Here is a 10,008-nt window from a genome sequence, read left to right as displayed (position 1 = left end):
GTTTATTTGTTTTGAGAAAGAGTCTTACTCTGTTGCCCAGGCTGGAGTGCAGTGGTGCGATCTCGGCTCACTGCAACCTCTGCCTCCCAGGTTCAAGTGATTCTTCTGCCTCAGCCTCCCAAGTAGCCGGGATTACAGGCGCCTGCCACCACACTTGGCTAATTTTTGTATTTTTAGTAGAGACAGAAGTTTCACCATGTTGATCAGGCTGGTCTCAAACTCCTGACCTTAAGTGATCCTCCCACCTCGGCCTCCCAAACTGCTAGGATTACAGGTATAAGCCACTGTGCCCGGCCTATATCAACAACATTTTAAAACTTTGAAACAATACTAAATTTCCACAGCCACTCATGTATTCACTTATTCATTCAAAAAACCAGATTTTTGGTACTTACCATGGGCCAAGTTCCAGACACTGGGTATAGAGCAGTAAATAAAACAGATCAAATTCCTGCCCTATTTCACCTCTTCACCTCTCTGGATTTTCTTCAAAATTTATAACCCTTCTCTAATCATGAGAAAACATCTGGCAAAACAGAGTTGAGGGACAGTCTACAAAATACCTGACCAGTATATCTCAATAGTGTCAAGTTCATGCCAGGCTCATACCTGTAATTACAACACTTTGGGAAGCTGAAGCAGGAGGATTGCTTGGGGCCAGGAGTTCAAGACCAGCCCGGGCAACATAGGGAGACCCCGACTCTACAAAAACAAAACATTGACCGGGTGTGGTGGTGCTCACCTGTAGTCCCAGCTACTCAGAAGGCTGAGGCAGGAGGATCATGTGAGCCCAGGAGGTCAAGACTGCAGTGAGCCGTGGTCATGGCAGTGTACTCCAGCCTGGGCAACACAGTGAGACCCTGCCTCAAAAACAAAAAACAAAACAAATCAAAAGAGCCAAGGTCATGAAAAATAAGGAAGGACCCACAAATCATTGCAGATGAGAAACTAAGGAGACAGAACAACTAAATGCAATGTGGTGTTCTGGATCAAATCCTGGAACAGAAAAAGGACATCAGTAGAAAAACTAGTAAACAGGGTAACCAACTTTCCCAATTGGCCCAGAACTGAGGCGACTCAGGAGTATAGGATAGGACTTTGTGTTTTATTTTATTTATTTATTTGTTTATTTATTTATGTATTTATTTATTTGACAGCATTGCTGTGTCGCCCAGGCTGGAGTACAATGGCATGATCTTGGCTCACTGCAACCTCTGCCTCCCAGGTTTAAGTGACTCTCTTGTCTCAGCCTCCTGAGTAGCTGGGATTACAGGCCCCCGCCACCACACCCGGCTAGTTTTTGTATTTTTAGTAGAGATGGGGTTTCACCATGTTGACCAGACTGGTCTTGAACACCTGGTCTTACGTGATCCACCTGCCTTGGCCTTCCAGAAGTTCTGGCATTACAGGCCTTAGCCACTTTGTGTTTTAAAAACAGTCAAGGCTGAGTGCAGTGGCTCACACCTGTAATCCCAGGGCTTTGACATGCCAAGGCAGAAAGACTGCTTGAGGCCAAAATTCCAGACCAGCCCGAGCAACAGAGCAAGACCCTGTCTCTACAAAAAAAAAAAAAAAAAATTTAAATTAGTCAAACACAGTGGTGTGCACTAGGTAGTCCCAGCTACTCAGGAAGCTCAGGCACGAGTTTGAGGCTGCAGTGAGCTGTGATCGCACCACTACATTCCAGCCTAACACAGTGAAATCCTGTTCCCAAAAACAACAACAAAAAAAACAAAAACCAGACCAGGCGTGGAGGCTCACGCCTGTAATCCCAGCACTTTGAGAGGCTGAGGCGGACGGATCACTTGAGGTCAGGAGTTCGAGACCAGCCTGGCCAACATGGTGAAAGCCTTGACACGGTGAAACCCCATGTCTACTAAAAATACAAAAATTAGCTGGGTGTGGTGGCAGGTGCCTGTAATCCCAGCTATTCGGGAGGCTGAGGCAGGAGAATTGCTTGAACCCAGGAGGTGGCGGTTGCAGTGAACCGAGAGTATGCCACTGCACTTCAGCCTAGGCGACAGAGCAAGAAAAAGAAAAAAAAAGTATTTTAGCTGGGTGTGGTGGTGTGTGCCTGTGGTCCTAGCTACTCCGGAGGTGGAAGTGGAAGGATCTTTTCAGCTCAGGAGTTTGAGACCAGACTGGGTAACATAGTGAGACCTCGTTTCCACAAAAAAATTTTAAAAAGTATCTGGGCATATTAGCATATGCCTGTAGTCCCAGCTCCTCAGGAGGCTGAGGTGAGAGGATCAATTGAGCCTGGGAGGTTTATAGTGGGCCAACATCGTGCCACTGCACACCAGGCTGGGTGACAAAGCAAGACCCTGTCTCAAAATAAATAAATAATTTTTAAGGTTTTTTTTTTTTTTTTTTTTTTTTTTTTAGACAGAGTCTCGCTCTGTCACCCAGACTGGAGTGCAGTGGTCGAATCTCAGCTCACTGCAACCTCCGCCTCCCGGGTTCACACCATTCTCCTGCCTCAGCCTCCCAAGTAGCTGGGACTACAGGCGCCCGCCACCATACCCGGCTAATTTTTTGTGTTTTTAGTAGAGACGGGGTTTCACCGTGTTAGCCAGGATGGTCTCGATCTCCTGACCTCGTGATCCACCCGCCTCCGCCTCCCAAAGTGCTGGGATTACAGGCGTGAGCCACCGCGCCCGGCCAAGGTTTTTTTAAAAAAGGTCACTGCCTGAATGAGAGCAAAGTTACATTTAATGGAGTAGACAGACAAGATATACAAGAAATAAATGTAATGTGTAATATATTAGGAAATAGTCATTGTTTTATTTTTTAAATTTCTGTAGAGAGGGAGATCTTGCTATATTGCCCAGACTAGTCTGGAGCTCCTGGCCTCAAGTGATCCTCCTGCCCCAGCCTCCCAAAGTGTTGGGATTATAGGCATGAGCCACCATACCATACCCAGCGTGAAAATAATCATTGATAAGGAAAAAAAGGTAAAACAAAGAAAAGGGATAGGAGTGCCAAGGAAGTGGCCAGGCACGGTGGCTCACGCCTGTAATCCCAGCACTTTGGGAGGCTGAGGCGGGCAGATCACTAGGTCAGGAGTTTGGGACCAGACTGACCAACATGGCAAAACCCCGTCTCTACTAAAAATACAAAAATTAGCCGGGCGCGGTGGCACATGCCTGTAGTCCCAGCTACTCGGGAGGCTGAGGCAGGAGAATCGCTTGAACCTGGGAGTTGGAGGTTGCAGTGAGCCGAGATCACACCACTGCACTCTAGCCTGGATGACAGAGCGAGACTCTGTCTCAAATAAAAAAAAATTTTTAAAAATTAACAATTAAAAAGAGCACTTTGGGAGCAAAAGTCTTGTGGGCTTGGGCTCAGGACCAATGGGAGGAAAGAAGTTGGAGACAGTGATAATACACAAGTCTTTTGGGCTCTTTGCAGCAAAGGGAAGGAGGAAGATGAGAGGGCATTAAACAGCTGGAGAAAAGGGGGGTGGAAAAGATTACTGCTGGTTAATAAGAGAATTGTGGCAGTGATGGCCTTGGACAGAGAGTGGGAATGCGTTCCCGAGTGGCAGGAGCCTTGGCTAGGAGCACAGGCAGTTTATCCACGAGGACTGGAAAGAAGGCCTCTACTACCTGGGCGTATGTGGTGGGCAATTAGATTTTCTCAGCGAAATGGGAAGCCCAGTGGGTTACCATCTCCTTTCCAGATGTCTGCCGGGTTCTCCACCTTCACAATATTGCTCAAACGTCACCTCAAAAAGGCTGACACAGACCTGACCATTCTACTTCAAATCATACCCTCCATTCGAAATTCCTGTATCCATCCCTCAACCCTGCTCTGCGTTTCTTTTTTTGTTTTTGTTTTGTTTTTCTGAAACGGAGTCTCACCCTGTCACCCAGGCTAGAGTGCAGTGACTGGATCTTGGCTCACTGCAACCTCTGCCTCCCAGGTTCAAGGGATGCTCCTGCCTCAGCCTCTTCAGGTGCACTTCAGGTGCACGCCACCACACCTGGCTAATTTTTGTGTTTTTAGGAGAGACGGGGTTTTGCCATGTTGGCCAGGCTGGTCTCGAACTCCTGACCTCAGGTGATCCGCCCACTTCAGCCTCCCAAAGTGCTGGGCTTACAGGCATGAGCCACCGCGGCCAGCCCCCTTTTTTGTTTGTTTGTTTGTTTTGTTAGCATTAACACCTAGACAGAGGCTCTCGAAGGAGGCACTGTTGACGCTTGAAGCCAGGTCATTCTCTGTGACTGCAGCCGTCCTGTGCGTTGTAGGATGATGAGCAGCATCTGTGGTTTCTGCCCACTGGATGCCACCAGTTCAGCACCCACAGTGGGAACAACTAAAAATGTCTCCAGACGTTGCCAAATATCCCCTGGGATGCCAAAGTAACCCCAGGTTGAGAACCACTATTCTAACGTACGATATGACCACTTTGTTTCTCTATTTTGAGACTCTGTTGCCCAGGCTGATGTGCAGCAGTGCAATCATGGTTCACTGCAGCTTTGACCTCCTGGGCTCAAGGCAGTCCTCCTACTTCAGCCTCCCAAGTGCTGGGATTACAGGCACGAGTCACCATGCCCGGCCTGATTTACTTATTGTTTGTCCCCTACCACCAGAAGATAAGCTCTACAGGACAGGAAATGTGTCTGTCGTGTTCACTGATGTGTACCCTGGGCCTAGAATAGTGTCTGGCACATAATAGGTGTTCAACAAATATTTGCTAAAGAAATACATGCATTGAAAGCAGTAGGGATATTTTATTTTATTTTATTTTATTTTATTTATTTTATTTTATTTATTTTATTTTATTATTTTTGAGACAGAGTCTCGCTCTGTCGCCCAGGCTGGAGTGCAATGGTGCGATCTCCACTCACTGCAAGCTCCGTCTCCCGGGTTCACGCCATTCTCCTGCCTCAGCCTCCCGTGTAGCTAAGACTACGGGCGCCCGCCACCGTGCCTAGCTAATTTTGGTATTTTTAGTATAGACGGGGTTTCACCGTGTTAGCCAGGATGGTCTTGATCTCCTGACCTCGTGATCCACCCGTCTCGGCCTCCCAAAGTGCTGGAATTACAGGCGTGAGCCACCGCGCCCGGCCTATTTTATTTTTTAAGATGGAGTCTCCCTCTGTCTCCCAGGTTGCAGTGCAGTGGTGCAATCTCGGCTCACTGCAACCTCCATCTACCGGATTCATGCGATTCTCCTGCCTCAGCCTCCTGAGTATCTGGGATTACAGGCACCCGCCACCATGCCCAGCTAATTTTTGTATTTTTAGTAGAGACAGGGCTTTGCCATGTTGGCGAGGCTGTTTTCAAACTCCTGACTTCAGGTGATTAATCTGCTTCGGCCTCCCAAAGTGCTGGGGATTACAGGCATGAGCCATTGCACCTGGCCAAAGCAGTCATTATTAATGATTGACCTGGAGTGTAGGCTGGGTGAGGAGGCATGTAAGGACAAGGGAAGAGTGAAGGACAGCAAATGTGTAGTAATATCAGTGGGTTGTAGGTTTCTGTGGGGTCAACAGTCAATTGGAGTTGGGGTGCTAGAATGGGCTGGAAAGAGAGGCATGTTGGTTAGAGAGTAGGATGCTTGGCCAGGCGCAGTGGCTCACACCTGTAATCCCAGCACTTTGGGAGGCCAAGGCAGGTGGATCACCTGAGGTCAGGAGTTTGAGACTAGCCTGGCCAACATGGCAAAACCCCGTCTCTACTAAAAATACAAAAGAATTAGCCAGGCGTGGTGGTGGGCACCTGTAATCCCAGCTGCTTAGGAGGCTGAGGTCTGAGAATTGCTTGAACCCAGGAGGCGGAGGTTGCAGTGAGCCGAGATCACACCACTGCACTCCAGCCCAGGTGACAGAGTGAGACTCCATCCCAAAAGACATAAATAAATAAATAAATAAATAAATAAATAATAAAAATTATGAATGATAATTTACAATTCTTTCACACGGACTCTTTGAAATCTGGTATGTGTTTTGTACTCACAGCATATCTCAATTGGGGAGAGATGCGGTGCTCTGTGGCCATATGTGGCTGGTGGCTCCTGTATAAGACAGCGTGGCTAGTGAGTGGCTGAGGTAGGATAGATGACAAGATCCGGTGGGAAGAGGGCTTCAAGGAACTGGGAGGCCCAGCATAGATATCAACATGTCTAAGAATTAAGACAGAAGTAGGTTGGAGGAATGGCAAGCCAGGAACAAATTATCTAGAACTGGGCCATCATGGGTTGGGAGATGTCAGAAACCAAGTAGGTGGCGTCAGATGATAATTGGAGTTCAAATCTGAGTGTCTGAAAGGAGGAGGTGAAGTACTATCTTGGGCAGAAAAAAAAATTAAAAAGAAAGCAAAAGAGAGGGAGCAGAATGTCTATAAGTGATGAGGATTATGGAGGATGCCTACCCCAAATCTTCCAGGCCCATCACAGGAGGGGTGTAGAAAGCCTGCCAGGGGCTGCTGGGGAGACGGTAGGGGCGGTGACCTCAGGAGTCCAGGGTTTCTGCTAGAGCAGAAGGGATAGGAACTGTTTGGAGAAGGCAGTGAAGACAAGGAGATTTTGCTAACGATGGACCATCACCTCCAGAGGGGACAGAGGACATCTGCCAGGAGCTGGGGAGGGATGGAGATGGGGTCAGAAAAGGGGATGGCCAGGGTTGTGCAGAACCTGGAACATCTGAGCCTCCTGTGGCGAATCTGACGCACAGCAATAAAGGGCAGGACCACTTATGAGGGTTTCAAGGTTGGCTGGGGGTTGCGGGGCCCAGCTGTGAGTGTGAGGACAGGGGTGGAAGGGTCTGAAGCTCCAACGGGATTTCCGCTGCTAAAGACAAGGAGGCCCTGGGAGGGCGGTCCCTCTGGACATCGCCAATACGTGTATGTGTGGAACAAACTAACAGAAAGTAATCTCATGGGCTGAGGGGAGGGAGTCAAAGGGGAATTCAGCCCCTAATTTCTTTTCCAAAAAATTTTGTGTATTGTTGTAATTAAAATTAATTTAAAATAGCACCAGCTAGGTATATGCTGCTTTTTGTTTTTGTTTTTTTTCTTTTTTTGAGATGGAGTCTCACTTTGTCGCCCAGGCTGGAGTGAAATGGCACGATCTCGGCTCACTGCAAGCTCCGCGTCCCGGGTTCAAGCCATTCTCCTGCCTCAGCCTCTGGAGTAGGTGGGACTACAGGCGTGTGCCACCATGCCCAGCTAATTTTTGTATTTTTAGTAGAGATTGGGTTTCACCATGTTGGCCAGGATGGTCTCAATCTCCTGACCTCATGATCTGCCCACCTCAGCCTCCCAAAGTGCTGGGATTACAGATGTGAGCCACCGCACCCAGCTAGATAATATTCTTGACTTAAAAAGTTTAATCTAGGGGGCAATGGAAAAATAAATAAATAAAAAGTTTAATCTAGTTCAGATGCGGTGGGCCACCCCTGTAGTCCTGGCACTTTTGGGAGGCCGAGGCCGGAGAGTCACTTGAGGTCAGGAGTTCAAGACCAACCTGGGCAACATAATAAGACCCTGTCTCTACAAAAAAAAAAAAAAAAAAACTTTGCCAGGCATGGGCCTGTAATCCCAGTTAGTTGAGAGGCTGAGGCAGGAGGATCACTTGAGCCCAGTAATTCAAGACTACAATGAACTATGATTGTGCCACTGCACTCCAGCCTGGGTGACAGAGCCATGTTAGGCAACAGGGTTGTGCCATGTTGTGGAGGCTGGTCTCAAATTCCTGGCCTTAAGTGATCCTCCCACCTTGGCCTCCCAAATAACTTTTTTTTTTTTTTGAGACGGAGTCTTGCTTTCTCGCCCAGGCTGGAGTGCAGTGGCCGGGTCCCAGCTCACTACAAGCTCCGCCTCCCGGGTTTACGCCATTCTCCTGCCTCAGCCTCCCGAGTAGCTGGGACTACAGGCGCCCGCCACCTCGCCCGGCTAGTTTTTTTTTGGCATTTTTTAGTAGAGACAGGGTTTCACCATGTTAGCCAGGATGGTCTCGATCTCCTGACCTCGTGATCTGCCCGTCTTGGCCTCCCAAAGTGCTGGGATTACAGGCTTGAGCCACCGCACCCGGCCAGGCCTGGCTTCTTATTCTTAAGACATAATTTCTGAAATATTTAGATGTGAAGTTCAAGATGTCTGCAACTTACTTTCAATGGTTTAACAAAATATATGCTACACAGATAGAAAGTAGCAGCAGCAAAATGTTTATTGGTGGATCTACGGGAAGAGTATATGGAGTCTCACTCTGTTGCCCAGGCTGGAGTGCAGTAGTGAGATTTCAGCTCACTGAAACCTCTGCCTCCCAGGTTCAAGTGACTCCCCCGTCTTAGCCTCCCAAGTAGCTGGGACTACAGGCACCCAGCACCACGCCTAGCTAATTTTTTTTTTTTTTAATTTTTTTTTTATTTTTAGTAGAGACAGGGTTTCACCATGCTGGCCAGGCTAGTTTTGAACTCCTGACCTCAGGTGATCCACCCATCTCGGCCTCCCAAAGTGCTAGGGTTATAGACGTGAGCCACCACGCCCAGATGTTTTTTATTTTTTGAGACGGAGTATCACTCTGTCACCCAGGCTGGAGTGCAGTGGCATGATCTCAGCTCACTGCAAGCTCCACCTCTCTGGTTCAAGTGATTATCCTGCCTCAGCTTCCTGAGTAGCTGGGATTCCAGGTGCGCACCACTATGCTCAGCTAATTTTTGTATTTTTAGCAAAGACGAGGTTTCACAATGTTGGCCAGGCCAATGTTGAACTCCCAACCTCAGGTGATCTGCCTGCCTCAGCCTCCCAAAGTGCTGGGATTACAGGCGTGAGCCACAGTGCTTGGCCAGAGTTCGTATTCTTTCCATCCTGCTGCAGGTTTGAAATTTGTTAACATAAAATATTGGGAGAAAATTAATTTTTTAGAAGTGTAAAAATTTGTAAATCTGAAAGTCTTTTGGCTGAATTATTGCTGGGCGCTGGGAAGCAGCCGTTTCTCCAGTTTAGTGAGGGACGGCTCCAGGTCTCAGCTTGCAATAGGCCTGAGTATCTCTGCACAGGACTCTCTGAGTCTCTGCACCTCAGTAGGCCGAAGAAATATTTCCTGAGTGGGCCGAAGGCATTTTCCAGCACGATCTCACCAGTCTCACCAGAACCTCCCATGAGATAGTTTTTTTTTCTTTTTTTTTTTTTTTGCAGGGTCTTTCTCTGTTGCCCAGGCTGGAGTGCAGTGGTGCAAACATAGCTCACTGCAGCTTCTAACTCCTGGCCTCAAGAGATCTTCCCACCTCAGCCTCCCAAAGTGCTAAGATTATAGGTATGAGCCACCTCACCCAGCCTGTGATAAGTTTTATTTTATTTTATTTTGAAACAGGGTCTTGCTCTGTCACCCAGGCCAGAGTGCAGTCGCATGCTCTCAGCTCACCGCAACCTCTGCCTCCTGGGTTTAAGCCATTCTCCTGCCTCAGCCTCCTGAGTAGCTGGGATTACAGGCATGCCACCACACCCGGCTAATTTTTGTATTTTTAGTAGAGACAGGGTTTCACCACGTTGGTCAGGCTAGTCTTGAACTCATCCGCCCACCTCGGCCTCCCAAAGTGCTGGGACTACAGGTGTGAGCCACCGTGCCGGCGCTGGGATAAGTTTAATGATTCCCATTTACAGATGTGGAAACTGAGGCCAGGTAACTTGCCCGTGGCTGCATAACTAGACCAGAATCCAGGCTGCCTGATTCTCATGCCTGGGCCCCTAACCAGGCCCTAAAATTCCAGACACCCTCCAATCCCCATTCCCAACCACTTAGTGGCCCCCAGTCTCTTTTCAGTACTTTCCCCTAGCTTTAGGGCCTGCGATACGCCTCAGAGCATAGCCATCAACTGCCCCAGGCCTGCCCTGACTCTAGAGCACACTCCTTCCCCTCCTTCCCCTCCTTCCCCATTCAGCCCAGCCTTGAGGCCTGGGTCCTGCTAAGTGTTGGACCCCCCAGCTAAGAATAAGTGAAACCCCTCTCAGACCTTCCCCTGCTCCCTTTTCATCAGCCTCACCTGGGTGGGCAGCAGGGCA

Source organism: Macaca nemestrina, chromosome 12 (genome assembly GCF_043159975.1).
Source record: "Macaca nemestrina isolate mMacNem1 chromosome 12, mMacNem.hap1, whole genome shotgun sequence".
NCBI classification, from domain to species: Eukaryota; Metazoa; Chordata; class Mammalia; order Primates; family Cercopithecidae; genus Macaca; species Macaca nemestrina.
Note: the sequence above shows the minus strand (reverse complement) of the source record.